The 17,074-nt window shown below is 41.1% G+C and overlaps 1 protein-coding gene across 2 annotated transcripts in view; it reads right to left on the reverse strand.

Moving 5' to 3' along the window:
• Positions 1-9,366, reverse strand: part of LOC128700398 (uncharacterized) — a 229,622-nt gene extending 220,256 nt beyond the window's left edge. For both annotated transcript variants that reach the window (XM_053793604.2, XM_053793601.2), the window contains exon 1: positions 8,875-9,366. The gene's annotated coding sequence lies outside the window, so the exon portion shown is untranslated. The remainder of the gene's footprint in view (positions 1-8,874) is intronic.
• Positions 9,367-17,074: the final 7,708 nt, after the last annotated feature.

A 17,074-nucleotide genomic window follows, 5' to 3' on the forward strand; every position in this document is an offset into this window, starting at 1 on the left:
AAAGAAACACGTCCAATGTTTCTACTCTGGCTGGGAATCGAACCCAGGCCCTCACCGTGTGAAGCGAGAGCGTTAACCACCAGGCCACCAGAATTCACTCCCTACAAAAGAGGCTTAGCAGACTGTGAAAAATACCCCAATAAAAAGTAAAGGTGATATGAATATACTAAGAGATAACATAGTAATTTAAGAGACCCAAGACTTTTCAACAGCCTCCCACTATACATAAGGGGGATTACCAGACCCCTTTCCGTCTTCAAGGAATTTAAAAAGTTCCTCAAGTCAGCACCTGATCAGCCAGGCTGTGGCCCCTATGTTGGATTGTGTGTGCCACCAGTAAAAGCCTGGTTGATCAGGCCTTGATCCACCAGGAGGCCATGACCCACTGGCTCGACCCACACAGCCCCTGCTACCTAGTCACACCCCTTGTGTTGCTTATGTTTTTCTAACATCACCTCACACCTGTGACTTGTACCAATCTAATTGTGTGTAAGGGTTGATTCTTAGCATCTGGCTCATCATTCAGGTCTTACCATTAATAACTGGCATGACAAATTCCTGCTTTGCAGGACCTGATCATACATACTCTTGAAACTCCATAGCATTTACCTCCACCACCTCATCATCTAGACTAGTGCATTCTACTTACCACTTTAAGACTGATAAGCTGTATAGTTTTCTGAGGACCTTCCAACTCATTTGCATCTTTAACTGCAGATTGCAGAGCTGAAAATCTTACTTAACTTTCCCTGCTTGTGTATAGTCAGTCAATCGTCTGAACCACTGGGAATGCTTACCTGGAGGTTATTCCGGGGATCAACGCCCCCGCGGCCAGGTCCACGACCAGGCTTGAAGTCCCTTTAACTATATTCCTTAGAAAACAGGTGAGAAAGGTATATAATACGTATTACATAACTGGAAAATGCTGGAGGGACTGGCTCCAAACCTGGGCACTGAAATCACACCATATGACAAGAAGAGACTTGGTAGAAGATGCAAAGTACAGTGGACCCCCGCATAACGATTACCTCCGAATGTGACCAATTATGTAAGTGTTATTTATGTAAGTGCGTTTGTACGTGTATGTCTGGGGGTCTGAAATGGACTAATCTACTTCACAATATTTCTTATGGGAACAAATTCGGTCAGTACTGGCACCTGATCATACTTCTGGAGTGAAAAAATATCGTTAACCGGGGGTCCACTGTACTTCCACTAAGAAGCAGGGGTGCAACAAGAATACCAAGAAAGAACTCGACAAGTGTTAGAGATCCACAATTCTTTTAACACCCATCCTAAATGCATACGGGAAATTACAACAAAAGCATGGTAGTCTTGAAGAAGGAATTGAATAAGTGTCTCAAATCGTGCCTGATCAGCCAAGCTGTGGCTCACACGTTGGACCACATGCAGCCAGCAGTAACAGTCAAGTTGATCTGTCCTTGATCCTTCAGAAGGGATGATCTGGAACCAGGCAGTGACCCCTCAGTAACATCCTTCAAGTATCCATCTAATTAACTGCTTAAAACTACACTGGAAAGAGGAGAGGAAAAGTTGTATAAGCGATTTTACATAAGAATTGTTGCAAAATGTGCACCTTGGTATTTTTTAAAAAAATTCCTAAGATAAGCACTGAAAAGACTCAAGATGGTAATTCCCCAGGGCTTATTATACCTAACGTAATATACCAGTCCTTATTATAAGTTTAGCAATGGTGGACCGTCCACATTTCATAAACTGAACTTGGCTTTCAACGAGCAAAGCTCAGGCAGGAAATGGGTAGTAGAGTGAGTTAGAGGTGTGAGATGTTGGCAGCGACAATCCCTGCTTTAGCTGCAAAGTATTCTAGTGAGCAGCCCCAACATACCACTAGCAGCAAAATCAAACTGAGTTCTCACTTATATTTCAATAGGTCAGGTCATAACTCCTGACCCGACCTCTCTTATCAACCACCTTTTCTGATTCTTGGATTAAACAAACACACACACAAACAGGTGAGTACAATTAGGAGAGTACACACAAACTGGGCAGAAAGAAGCTACAAATATCAGAGTGAAGAGAACCCAAGGTGAATACACCTCCAACCATAATGTAAGGAGTGCACATAAACCATATAATGGCAGTGAAATATACAAGACTAGCAAACTTCAGAATAACTTGCATTGAGAATCCTTCACAATCTTATACACAACGTATGTCTATTATTGAGTACATGGCCCCCAGCATGGAGCCCACACCTTGTCAAATACATAACAAAACTGGAAATGATCCAAAGGTTTACAACCAGGCTAATACAAAAACTGAAAGGAATGCACTGTGGGGAAACGTAGGAGGAACTGACGACCTTAGAGGAGACAAGGACAAAAGGGGAACATGATTACTATGCAAAAAATCTTAAAGAGGAATTGATAGTGCTGACAGGGATCGACCAGACTGAATTTAGAGGACCATGATAAAGGGGACAAAGGTGGAAGCTGAAGACAGACGAGCCACTCACACACACAAAATAAATATATATATATATGTCGTGCCGAATAGGCAGAACTTGCGATCTTGGCTTAAATAGCAACGTTCATCTTGCCATATAGGACAAGTGAAAATTTGTGTATGCAATAGTTTCGCCAAAATCATTCTGAACCTAACGAAAAAAATATATTTGATTGTGTTTGTTTAGTACTAAATTACTGTAAAGGTATTTAAAATATATTTAGTTGGGTTAGGCTAAAATAAATTGCTCTTGTTATAACAAGGTTAGGTAAGTTTTCTAAGATTCTTTTGGTGCAAAATTAAAACTTTTTACATTAACATTAATGAAAAAAATATATCTATAAACGTGTAAGAGAAAATTTCAGAAAGGACTTTATTTTAAATGAGTTCTTGCTAATTGACCAGTTTTACATATTTGGCACGACACACACACACACACACACACACACACACACACACACACACACACACACACACACACACACACACACACACACACACAAGAAACGATCAAGAGGTATGTGAGGAGCTCAACACGAGATTTAAGGAAGTATTTACAGTAGAGACAGGAAGGACTCTGGGGGGACAGACCAGATGGGGACACCAGCAAGGAATACACCAACAAGTGTTGGACGACATACATACAGATGAGGAGGAGGTGAAGAAACTGCTAAGGGACATCGATACCTCAAAGGCAATGGGACCGGACAACATCTCTCCGTGGGTCCTTAGAGAGGGAGCAGATATGTTGTGCGTGCCACTTACCACAATCTTCAACACATCCCTGGAAACTGGGCAACTACCTGAGGTATGGAAGACGGCAAATGTAGTTCCCATTTTCAAAAAAGGAGACAGAAAAGAGGCACTAAACTATAGACCTGTGTCATTGACGTGTATAGTATGCAAAATTATGGAGAAGATTATCAGGAGGAGAGTGGTGGAGCACCTGGAACGGAACAGGAGTATAAATGCCAACCAGCACGGATTCACGGAAGGCAAATCCTGTGTCACAAACCTTCTGGAGTTTTATGATAAAATAACAGAAGTAAGACAAGAGAGAGAGGGGTGGGTTGATTACATCTTCTTGGACTGCAAGAAGGCCTTTGACACAGTTCCTCACAAGAGATTAGTGCAGAAGCTAGAGCATCAGGCGCATATAACAGGAAGGGCACTGCAATGGATCAGAGAATACCTGACAGGGAGGCAACAACGAGTCATGGTACGTAATGATGTATCACAGTGGGCACCTGTGACGAGCGGGGTCCCACAGGGGTCGGTCCTAGGACCAGTGCTATTTTTGGTATATGTGAACGACATGACGGAAGGGTTAGATTCAGAAGTGTCCCTGTTTGCAGATGATGTGAAGTTAATGAGGAGAATTAAATCTGATGAGGACCAGGCAGGACTTCAAAGAGACCTGGACAGACTGGACACCTGGTCCAGCAAATGGCTTCTCGAATTTAATCCTGCCAAATGCAAAGTCATGAAGATAGGGGAAGGGCACAGAAGACCACAGACAGAGTATAGGCTAGGCGGCCAAAGACTGCAAACCTCACTCAAGGAGAAAGATCTTGGGGTGAGTATAACACCGAGCATGTCTCCGGAAGCACACATCAATCAGATAACTGCTGCAGCATATGGGCGCCTGGCAAACCTGAGAACAGCATTCCGATACCTTAGTAAGGAATCATTCAAGACACTGTACACCGTGTATGTCAGGCCCATACTGGAGTATGCAGCACCTGTTTGGAACCCGCACTTGATAAAGCACGTCAAGAAACTAGAGAAAGTACAAAGGTTTGCGACAAGGTTAGTTCCAGAGCTAAGGGGAATGTCCTATGAAGAAAGATTAAGGGAAATCGGCCTGACCACACTGGAGGACAGGAGGGTCAGGGGAGACATGATAACGACATATAAAATACTGCATGGAATAGACAAGGTGGACAAGGACAGGATGTTCCAGGGAGGGGACACAGAAACAAGAGGCCACAATTGGAAGTTGAAGACACAAATGAGTCAGAGAGATAGTAGGAAGTATTTCTTCAGTCATAGAGTTGTAAGGCAGTGGAATAGCCTAGAAAATGACGTAGTGGAGGCAGGAACCATACACAGTTTTAAGACGAGGTTTGATAAAGCTCATGGAGCAGGGAGAGAGAGGGCCTAGTAGCAACCGGTGAAGAGGCGGGGCCAGGAGCTAGGACTCGACCCCTGCAACCACAAATAGGTGAGTACACACATACCTGGAGGTTACCTGGAGGTTATTCCGGGGATCAACGCCCCCGCGGCCCGGTCCACGACCAGGCCTCCCGATGGATCAGGGCCTGATCAACTAGGCTGTTACTGCTGGCCGCACACAGTCCGACGTACGAGCCACAGCCCGGCTGATCCGGCACCGACTTTAGGTATCTGTCCAGCTCTCTCTTGAAGGCAGCCAGGGGTTTATTGGCAATTCCCCTAATGCTTGATGGGAGGCTGTTGAACAGTTTTGGGCCCCGGACACTTATGGTGTTTTCTCTTAGTGTACCAATGGCGCCCCTACTTTTTATTGGCGGCATTTTGCATCGCCTGCCCAGTCTTTTACTTTCGTAGGGAGTGATTTCTGTGTGCAGATTTGGGACCATTCCTTCCAAGATTTTCCAAGTGTAGATTATGATATATATATATATATATATATATATATATATATATATATATATATATATATATATATATATATATATATATATATGTATGTATATATATATATATATATATGATTTGGCTAAATGAAATTGTGCTTGTTATAATAAGGTTAGATAAGTTTTCTAAGGTTCCTTTGGTACAAAATAATTTTTACATTAACATAAATGAAAAAGCTACGTCTTTAAATGTATAAGAGAAAATTTTAGCAAGGACTTAAACACAAACCAGTATTCACAGAGGAGACAGAGGGGACTCTGGAAAGATGGAGAGGTGGGGTACACCATCAACTGTTGGACACAATACGTACATGCAACCGAGGAAGAAGTGAAGAGGCTGCTAAGTGAGCTAGATACCTCAAAGGTGATGGGGCCAGATAACATCTCTCCATGGGTCCTGAGAGAGGGAGCAGAAGTGCTATGTGTACCACTAAAAACAGTCTTCAAAACTTCTATCGAAACAGGGCGACTACCTGAGGTATGGAAGACAGCAAATGTAGTCCCAATTTTTAAAAAAGGAGACACACACAAAGCATTAAACTACAGACCAGTACCACTGACATGTATAGGATGCAAAGTCATGGAGATTATCACAAGAGTGGTGGAGCACCCAGAAAGGAATGAGCTTATCAGCGACAGCCAGCACGGTTTCAGGGACGAGAAATCTTGTGTCACAAAGTTAATGGAGCTCTATGACAGGGTGACAGCAGTAAGACAAGAGAGAGGGGTGGGTAGACTGCATTTTCTTGGACTGTACGAAGGCATTTGACATAGTTCCACACAAGAGATTAGTGCAAAAGCTGGATGACCAGGCAAGGATAACAGGGAAGGCACTGCAATGGATCAGGGAATACCTATCACGAAGACAACAGTGCATCATGGTATGTGGCGAGGTGTCAGAGTGAGCGCCAGTGACGAGCGGGGTTCTGCAGGGGTCAGTCCTAGGACCGGTGCTGTTTCTGGTATCTGTGAACGACATAACGGAAGGAACAGACTCAGAAGTATCCCTGTTTTCAGATGATGTGAAGCTGTTGAGAGGAATAGAATCAGACGAGGACCACGCAGAACTACAAAGGGATTTGGACAGATTGCAGGCCTGGTCCAGCAACTGGCTCCTGGAGTTCAACCCCACTAAGTGCAGTCATGAAGATTGGGGAAGGGCAAAGAAGACCGCAGATGGAGTAGTATAGGGGGCCAGAGACTACAAACCTCACTCAAGGAAAAGGATCTTGGGGTGAGTATAACACCGGGCACATCTAAGGTGCACATCAACCAAATAACTGCTGCAGCATATGGGCGCCTAGCAAACCTAAGAACAGCATTCCGACATCTCAGGAAGGAATCATTCTGGACATTGTACACCATGTACGTTGGGCCTATTTTGGAGTATGCAACACCAGTTTGGAATCCTCACCTAGCGAAGCACATAAGGAAACAAGAGAAAGTGCAAAGGTCTGCAACAACACTAGTTCCAGAGCTAAGGGGCATGTCCTACGAGGAGAGGTTAAGGGAAATCGACCTGACGACACCGGAGGACAGGAGAAATAGGGAATATGGTAATGACATAAAATACTGAGAGGAATCGACAAGGTGCACAAAAGACAGGATGTTCCAGAGATGGGACACAGCAACAAGGGGTCACAATTGAAAGTTAAAGACTCAGATGAATCACAGGGATGGTAGGAAGTATTTCTTCAGTCACAGAGTTGTTAGGAAGTATTTCTTCAGTCACAGAGTTGTTAGGAAATATTTCTTCAGTCACAGAGTTGTTAGGAAGTATTTCTTCAGTCACAGAGTTGTTAGGAAGTATTTCTTCAGTCACAGAGTTGTTAGGAAGTATTTCTTCAGTCACAGAGTTGTTAGGAAGTATTTCTTCAGTCACAGAGTTGTCAGGAAGTGGAACAGTCTGGGGAAGTGATGTAGCGGAGGAAAGATCCATACATAGCTTTAAGAGGTATGATAAAGCTCATGTAGCAAGAAGAGTGACCTAGTAGTGACCAGTGAAGAGGCGGGGACAGGAGCTGTGAATCAACCCCTGCAACCATAACTAGGTGAACTGAGTACACACACGCACGCGCACACACGTACGCGCGCACGCACGTGCACACGCACACGCACGCGCACTCGCACACATAATCTGTCCATTAAGTAACCACAAGAGATATTTAATAATAAATTAGACCTTAGATTTTACCAAAATACACAAGACCTTCAACTAACAGACAAGTCCCATTGCTGAATTATTCTGGTTTCATCTGTAAAATGTACTTTTTGTGCGCATAAGTTGTGTGCCCTCAAGATCAATGTAAAAATAATATGTACCTAAAGCCCAAATAAATATTTCTTAACATGTACCATAACTATTAGTGAAAAAGTTGCTCAAGCGTTTGTATAATAAACTCTTCGCAATTTTTTTTATATAATTTTAAAACACTTCGTGTCATTTGAGTGTTCTAATGCTAATAAATAATTTATATATATTTCTCAAAAGATGCACAATAACATACAAAGGGAAAACTATAAGACTCAACTGTTAGTCTACAGCTACAAAATAGTAGCTATTAAACTTCGAATAAAAAATAAAACTAGAAAAAAAAAACATGTTAAGAGTTACATTTACTAAAGAATATTACACAAGATTAAACTAAGGGCAAGTTTATGAGTAAAGTTTTAGCCTTCACGTAAGAGGGGTTGAAAATTGTAAGAAAAAGTCATGAACCCTAGTACAACAGCATATTGGAGTTAATGAAAGCTTGTATCATTAAGCCTTTATGTTACGAATCATCAACTTTAAAAGCTGGTCAAAACACTATAGCTGTATACAGCTACTATCAAATTATTCTCTCAATGTTTTTCAATTAATATTTTAGTTTCATTGCCTTATGATAAACAAAAATCGTCCAGGTGGCAGATGATTCAACATTTCCAATTACTGTAGTGGAAATTGTTAAGAGATATTATCTCCTTGAAAAGCTTCAAGCTACTTGTCATTATTATTAATAAATTAAGGATTTTTTGTAGAGATGACAAAAGAGACTTCTATAATTATGGAACATCACAACAGATAGCTATAAATAGATTACTGGTAATACTAGCAATTCTTAAAAATAAATGTTTAAAGTTAAAATAGAAAGTTTTTCTGTTGATCGAGTCACTTTTTTTCACTTCTATAACTGGGAATTATATTAATACTATAAAACACTTTAAACTGATAAGAATATATGGTTATTTGTAAAAGAGAGTCCACGTTCTCAGCAATATGATGAAATATGAAGAGGTTTACGTGGGCGAGGCCATCAATGGTTGCGAGTAAGGCAAGATGTAGGTCAGGCAGGTGGTGGTAATGTGACTATCATTATTATGATAATCTTGATTTTGATTACCTACATATATTTTTTGAGTACTTCACATATATACAATACTACTGGTGATAAATTATGCAAAGCTAGCCTACAACAGTCCAACTAAGTCAAAACGAATGAGTAATTTCATTGGTTATTTGGTGTGGTGTAAGTTAGTTCTATCTCTGCTCTCACAGCACCTGACTCCCTTGCTTTACCACCTGACTCAGGCTTAAATATTTTCCCCGAGCACATGGTTATCAGTCTTTGTTATGAGTCAGTTTCTCCATCATCATATCTTATTCTTTCATTTATTCAACACAAAACAGAATAACCCGAGGCAAAACTGAATGAAAAAAAAATCTTACCTTGGCATCGAAGCAACTTTGAGTGTTTCATGGAAGGTCTACAAGAGCACAAAAAATAAGTTAGTGCTAAATCCAGACGGCAGCAGCCTTGCTGATCTCTCCATTACTTTACACTTGTGGCCAGATGTGTTGAAGTAATAATTTCCAAGTAAGGCCACTACCCAGTACTCTCACAGGCCTCTGCTATCTCACATAGACCTATATACTCAACACTTTCAACCTGCACCAGGATTATAGCAGTTTTCAACCATTACAAGTTGGAACACAAGCTCACCAGCCTTTCTTTCTGCACATTCCCTTCTTTCCGGTGGAATCTTTCCACTTAGATTAACTCACTGAAAAATCACTGACTCTGAAGCATTTCCATACCTCCAGCTTTAATTCCAAGTGACTCTGGGATCACAATATTAAATTTAAGGAGGTAAAAAGGGGTTAATTTAGAGAGTAAGTGTAGTAAATATAACACTAGCGAGACCATGTACAAGACTGCAACTGAACCTCCCTTAAACACCTCCCACAGCTCTAAGCTGCCACACATTACCACATCTCTCTTTTCTCACTAATATTACCTCACACACAACCTTCTATTTGACTGTTTCCTACAATAATTCATATACATGAATGTTTTGGAATAATATGGTCACACGTTTTAAACGGATATATGAATAAATAAGATACATAATATCTGGCACGTCATCAATCGGGCGGTGGAGGGGAGTAAGGGGAGGGAGAGAGAGATAGAGGGGGTTACGGGAGGAGGAAAAGGGGCTGAGGGAGAATTAAGGGAACAGGGGGGATGGAGAAGTGATGGGGAGGAAGAGAAGTGGTTAGGGAGTGACGAGAAGGGGAAATAATAGGTGAGATATGGGGAAGTAATAGTGAGCAGCAGGGAGGTAGTGAAGGAAGTGCTGGGGAAGTAATGAGGAAGTAGGAGAGAAGAAAAGTAATGGGAAAGAGAAGGGGAATAATGGTGAAATAAAGACCCTAACAGTGAGGGAGGACTGGGGGGACAGGGAATGGTGAGAGTAGTGGGGAAGTGGTAGGGGAGTAGTGAGGAAGGAGAGGGGAGTAGAGGGGAGAAGGGGGAGGAAAGGCACTAACAGGGAGGGAGGGAGGTAATAGCGGGGTAGGGGGATGAGGGAGTTTGCTGGGGTGACTTACGGGAAATAACATTTATTGTTTTACTTTTCCAAAGAATTTTGTGCTTCAAATAAATCTATAATTATTATTATCTGTACATACATATTAATCTCAGTAAAGATTTATCTCAGACAAGTGTATCGACTTGGTAAAGCAAGAAAGCTTAGAGAAAACATGTCTGACATGTCTTTCACTACAATGTTACAATATTTCACAAACTTTCATCCAATCTTCTTTCATCTAAATTCTTGATTTTGACATTTTCTAAATTGTGTTTTTACTTGGAATTCTTGACTTTTGGAAAGGGGAAGGATGAGGATGATGGTAGGTTAGTAATATAAGAGATGTAAGGTAATATATGAGCTACAGATTGTAAAATAAGGGTGTAAGTACAGACAGACGAAGATTAAAGCATCCCCCACTCTGGCGGCCTGGTAGGGAACTCATATATAAAACACACGTTCCTTCTAACTTTATCCTTCTAAGTTAATCCCCCATATTATGTTATATTAGTATTGGTAATGTGAGTAGTATAGTGAGAGTAATGCATATAAGTCTGTGTGATAAGTGAGCAGTAATAAAGAGATATTTGCGACAGTAAAGAGACAGCAGGAGAGAGGGGGGTTGAGCAGTACTATAATACAACATGATGCCATATTTACTCAGTTCTTACTTAAGTCAACTTTAGTTACACATTTCCATAGGCAGACTTCACATACACATTTTTATTTTAGTTTTAAATCTGTATATATTGTAGGGGTAAACCTATATGCCTATAGGATAAAAAAAAAGTATATATGCCTTGTCTACACAGACATAAACTACTTTGACTTTTTTGGGGGGTTGTCCTAGGTAATTTACACTGTGTATGATAATTGTACTTATGTGTACCTGTACCTTAATACTTACTTTACTTACTAAAACTATTATTAGAATTTGGTTAAAGTAAAGTGAAATAACTTACACTTTCTGAAAAATACAATGTTATATTTTCTTTTTTTATATTACATTGTATTCGTCCCTAATTGATGTTTTTTTGCACAGATAAATTAATTTATGTAAATATTTGCTCTGTCATATTCGTCATTTATGAAATTAATGTGAGATGAATCGTTAACTATTAAAGGTGATTATGTTGCCAACAACTTAAGAGAAGTTTCTCAGCTTTAGTTAGGGGGGGGGGGGTTGGCCTGTACATTGCAGAGTCACTTGTTTGCACAGAACTGCTTAATGCCTCAAATGACGTAGTGGAAGTTTTAGCAGTAAAGGTCGAGAACCAAAACCTAGTCATTGTGGTAGTCTACAAGCCTCCGGATGCAACATCCCAGCAATTCCAGGAACAGCTGTTAAAAATTGACCACTGTCTGGAAAATCTTCCAGCTCCTGCACCCAACATCTTGCTCCTGGGGGATTTCAACTTCAGGCACCTAAAATGGAGGAATATAGCAAATAATATTGTTGCAGTAATAACACCAGGAGGCAGCTCTGATGAAAACTCACACTCACACGAGCTTTTAAATCTCTGCACAAAATTCAATTTAAACCAGCAAATAATAGAGCCTACTAGACTGGAGAATACACTAGACCTCATATTCACTAACAATGATGATCTGATAAGAAATGTCACCATATCAAAAACAATATACTCAGATCACAACATAATTGAGGTTCAGACATGTATGCGAGGAGCCCCAGACCGACAAAATGGAGACTAGTCACGAGGGAGCATTCACCAAATTCAACTTCAATAACAAAAACATAAAGTGGGACCAAGTAAACCAAGTCCTAACCGATATAAGCTGGGAAGATATACTAAGCAACACAGACCCAAACTTATGCCTAGAACAGATTAACTCGGTGGCACTCGATGTATGCACAAGGCTTATTCCTCTAAGAAAAAGGAGGAGTAGATGTAAAATAGAAAGAGACAGGCGCTCCCTTTACAGGCGACGGAAAAGAATAACAGAGCGGCTAAAAGAGGTCAATATATCTGAAATGCGCAGGGAGACACTGGTCAGAGAAATAGCAAGCATCGAACTTAAGCTAAAAGAATCCTTTAGGAGTCAGGAATCGCGGGAAGAACTAAAAGCTATAAATGAAATCGAAAGAAACCCAAAGTATTTCTTCTCCTATGCCAAATCAAAATCGAGAACAACGCCCAGTATTGGGCCCCTACTTAAACAAGATGGGTCCTACACAGATGACAGCAAGGAAATGAGTGAGCTACTCAAGTCCCAATATGACTCAGTTTTTAGCAAGCCGCTAACCAGACTGAGAGTCGAAGATCAAAATGAATTTTTTATGAGAGAGCCACAAAATTTGATTAACACAAGCCTATCCGATGTTATCCTGACGCCAAATGACTTCGAACAGGCGATAAATGACATGCCCATGCACTCTGCCCCAGGGCCAGACTCATGGAACTCTGTGTTCATCAAGAACTGCAAGAAGCCCCTATCACGAGCCTTTTCCATCCTATGGAGAGGGAGCATGGACACGGGGGTCGTCCCTCAGTTACTAAAAACAACAGACATAGCCCCACTCCACAAAGGGGGTAGTAAAGCAACAGCAAAGAACTACAGACCAATAGCACTAACATCCCATATCATAAAAATCTTTGAAAGGGTCCTAAGAAGCAAGATCACCACCCATCTAGAAACCCATCAGTTACACAACCCAGGGCAACATGGGTTTAGAACAGGTCGCTCCTGTCTGTCTCAACTACTGGATCACTACGACAAGGTCCTAAATGCACTAGAAGACAAAAAGAATGCAGATGTAATATATACAGACTTTGCAAAAGCCTTCGACAAGTGTGACCATGGCGTAATAGCGCACAAAATGCGCGCTAAAGGAATAACAGGAAAAGTCGGTCGATGGATCTATAATTTCCTCACTAACAGAACACAGAGAGTAGTCGTCAACAGAGTAAAGTCCGAGGCAGCTACGGTGAAAAGCTCTGTTCCACAAGGCACAGTACTAGCTCCCATCTTGTTCCTCATCCTCATATCCGACATAGACAAGGATGTCAGCCACAGCACCGTGTCTTCCTTTGCAGATGACACCCGAATCTGCATGACAGTGTCTTCCATTGCAGACACTGCAAGGCTCCAGGCGGACATCAACCAAATCTTTCAGTGGGCTGCAGAAAACAATATGAAGTTCAACGATGAGAAATTTCAATTACTCAGATATGGTAAACATGAGGAAATTAAATCTTCATCAGAGTACAAAACAAATTCTGGTCACAAAATAGAGCGAAACACCAACGTCAAAGACCTGGGAGTGATTATGTCGGAGGATCTCACCTTCAAGGACCATAACATTGTATCAATCGCATCTGCTAGAAAAATGACAGGATGGATAATGAGAACCTTCAAAACTAGGGAGGCCAAGCCCATGATGACACTCTTCAGGTCACTTGTTCTATCTAGGCTGGAATATTGCTGCACTCTAACAGCACCTTTCAAGGCAGGTGAAATTGCCGACCTAGAAAATGTACAGAGAACTTTCACGGCGCGCATAACGGAGATAAAACACCTCAATTACTGGGAGCGCTTGAGGTTTTTAAACCTGTATTCCCTGGAACGCAGGAGGGAGAGATACATGATTATATACACCTGGAAAATCCTAGAGGGACTAGTACCGAACTTGCACACGAAAATCACTCACTACGAAAGCAAAAGACTTGGCAGACGATGCACCATCCCCCCAATGAAAAGCAGGGGTGTCACTAGCACGTTAAGAGACCATACAATAAGTGTCAGGGGCCCGAGACTGTTCAACTGCCTCCCAGCACACATAAGGGGGATTACCAACAGACCCCTGGCAGTCTTCAAGCTGGCACTGGACAAGCACCTAAAGTCAGTTCCTGATCAGCCGGGCTGTGGCTCGTACGTTGGTTTGCGTGCAGCCAGCAGCAACAGCCTGGTTGATCAGGCGCTGATCCACCAGGAGGCCTGGTCACAGACCGGGCCGCGGGGGCGTTGACCCCCGAAACTCTCTCCAGGTAAACTCCAGGTATGCTCTGCATAACCACGGGCTTTCTGCATGCGCACGCAAATATCACCAGTCTCGTACAAACATTGTATCATGTGGAAATAAATCTTAGACTCTGACAAGTATTATGCTCAGAAATTTACATAATATTTTTAATTTATTGTTGCACACTGAGACGTCACTGTGTGTAGCAAATATAATGCTATATATATATATATATATATATATATATATATATATATATATATATATATATATATATATATATATATATATATATATATATGCAATAAGATCACAGTAAACAGGTGATTTCAGAATATGCAAAACAACCACTGTGAAAGAATAGAGAAATTCCAAGCGCTTTCGTGACTACTCACATTATCAAGGAACAATGAAAGTAAAGCATCAAAGGAAGGTATATAAAGGGGTAGCCCACACCTCACTATCAGATCCCACAACCAAGAAGCACCTGACGTGAGACAGCAGGCCCGCCGGCCGAACTGGACAGGTCCTTCACACAACCCACCAACAAACTATTCTAAGAAATTAAATTTTTTTTTATTATTTGTCCAATGTATTATTAAATTCTTCCCAAATTCTTTTATTTATAAATGGATCTAATTTATATAAAACAAAGGAAATATTCATATTATTGTCAAAACTGCTTTTTATGAAACAAGATTCAATTATATTCTCTATTCTTTCACAGTGGTTGTTTTGCATATATATATATATATATATATATATATATATATATATATATATATATATATATATATATATGTATGTATGTATATATATATATATATATATATATATATATATATATATATATATATATATATATATATATATATATTATTTTTTTTTTTTATTATCACACTGGCCGATTCCCACCAAGGCAGGGTGGCCCGAAAAAGAAAAACTTTCACCATCATACACTCCATCACTGTCTTGCCAGAAGGGTGCTTTACACTACAGTTTTTAAACTGCAACATTAACACCCCTCCTTCAGAGTGCAGGCACTGTACTTCCCATCTCCAGGACTCAAGTCCGGCCTGCCGGTTTCCCTGAATCCCTTCATAAATGTTACTTTGCTCACACTCCAACAGCACGTCAAGTATTTAAAAACCATTTGTCTCCATTCACTCCTATCAAACACGCTCACGCATGCCTGCTGGAAGTCCAAGCCCCTCGCACACAAAACCTCCTTTACCCCCTCCCTCCAACCCTTCCTAGGCCGACCCCTACCCCGCCTTCCTTCCACTACAGACTGATACACTCTTGAAGTCATTCTGTTTCGCTCCATTCTCTCTACATGTCCGAACCACCTCAACAACCCTTCCTCAGCCCTCTGGACAACAGTTTTGGTAATCCCGCACCTCCTCCTAACTTCCAAACTACGAATTCTCTGCATTATATTCACACCACACATTGCCCTCAGACATGACATCTCCACTGCCTCCAGCCTTCTCCTCGCTGCAACATTCATCACCCACGCTTCACACCCATATAAGAGCGTTGGTAAAACTATACTCTCATACATTCCCCTCTTTGCCTCCAAGGACAAAGTTCTTTGTCTCCATAGACTCCTAAGTGCACCACTCACTCTTTTTCCCTCATCAATTCTATGATTCACCTCATCTTTCATAGACCCATCCGCTGACACGTCCACTCCCAAATATCTGAATACGTTCACCTCCTCCATACTCTCTCCCTCCAATCTGATATTCAATCTTTCATCACCTAATCTTTTTGTTATCCTCATAACCTTACTCTTTCCTGTATTCACCTTTAATTTTCTTCTTTTGCACACCCTACCAAATTCATCCACCAATCTCTGCAACTTCTCTTCAGAATCTCCCAAGAGCACAGTGTCATCAGCAAAGAGCAGCTGTGACAACTCCCACTTTGTGTGTGATTCTTTATCTTTTAACTCCACGCCTCTTGCCAAGACCCTCGCATTTACTTCTCTTACAACCCCATCTATAAATATATTAAACAACCACGGTGACATCACACATCCTTGTCTAAGGCCTACTTTTACTGGGAAAAAATTTCCCTCTTTCCTACATACTCTAACTTGAGCCTCACTATCCTCGTAAAAACTCTTCACTGCTTTCAGTAACCTACCTCCTACACCATACACTTGCAACATCTGCCACATTGCCCCCCTATCCACCCTGTCATACGCCTTTTCCAAATCCATAAATGCCACAAAGACCTCTTTAGCCTTATCTAAATACTGTTCACTTATATGTTTCACTGTAAACACCTGGTCCACACACCCCCTACCTTTCCTAAAGCCTCCTTGTTCATCTGCTATCCTATTCTCCGTCTTACTCTTAATTCTTTCAATTATAACTCTACCATACACTTTACCAGGTACACTCAACAGACTTATCCCCCTATAATTTTTGCACTCTCTTTTATCCCCTTTGCCTTTATACAAAGGAACTATGCATGCTCTCTGCCAATCCCTAGGTACCTTACCCTCTTCCATACATTTATTAAATAATTGCACCAACCACTCCAAAACTATATCCCCACCTGCTTTTAACATTTCTATCTTTATCCCATCAATCCCGGCTGCCTTACCCCCTTTCATTTTACCTACTGCCTCACGAACTTCCCCCACACTCACAACTGGCTCTTCCTCACTCCTACAAGATGTTATTCCTCCTTGCCCTATACACGAAATCACAGCTTCCCTATCTTCATCAACATTTAACAATTCCTCAAAATATTCCTTCCATCTTCCCAATACCTCTAACTCTCCATTTAATAACTCTCCTCTCCTATTTTTAACTGACAAATCCATTTGTTCTCTAGGCTTTCTTAACTTGTTAATCTCACTCCAAAACTTTTTCTTATTTTCAACAAAATTTGTTGATAACATCTCACCCACTCTCTCATTTGCTCTCTTTTTACATTGCTTCACCACTCTCTTAACTTCTCTCTTTTTCTCCATATACTCTTCCCTCCTTGCATCACTTCTACTTTGTAAAAACTTCTCATATGCTAACTTTTTCTCCCTTACTACTCTCTTTACATCATC

The sequence above is a fragment of the Cherax quadricarinatus genome, chromosome 71 (genome assembly GCF_038502225.1).
Source record: "Cherax quadricarinatus isolate ZL_2023a chromosome 71, ASM3850222v1, whole genome shotgun sequence".
NCBI classification, from domain to species: Eukaryota; Metazoa; Arthropoda; class Malacostraca; order Decapoda; family Parastacidae; genus Cherax; species Cherax quadricarinatus.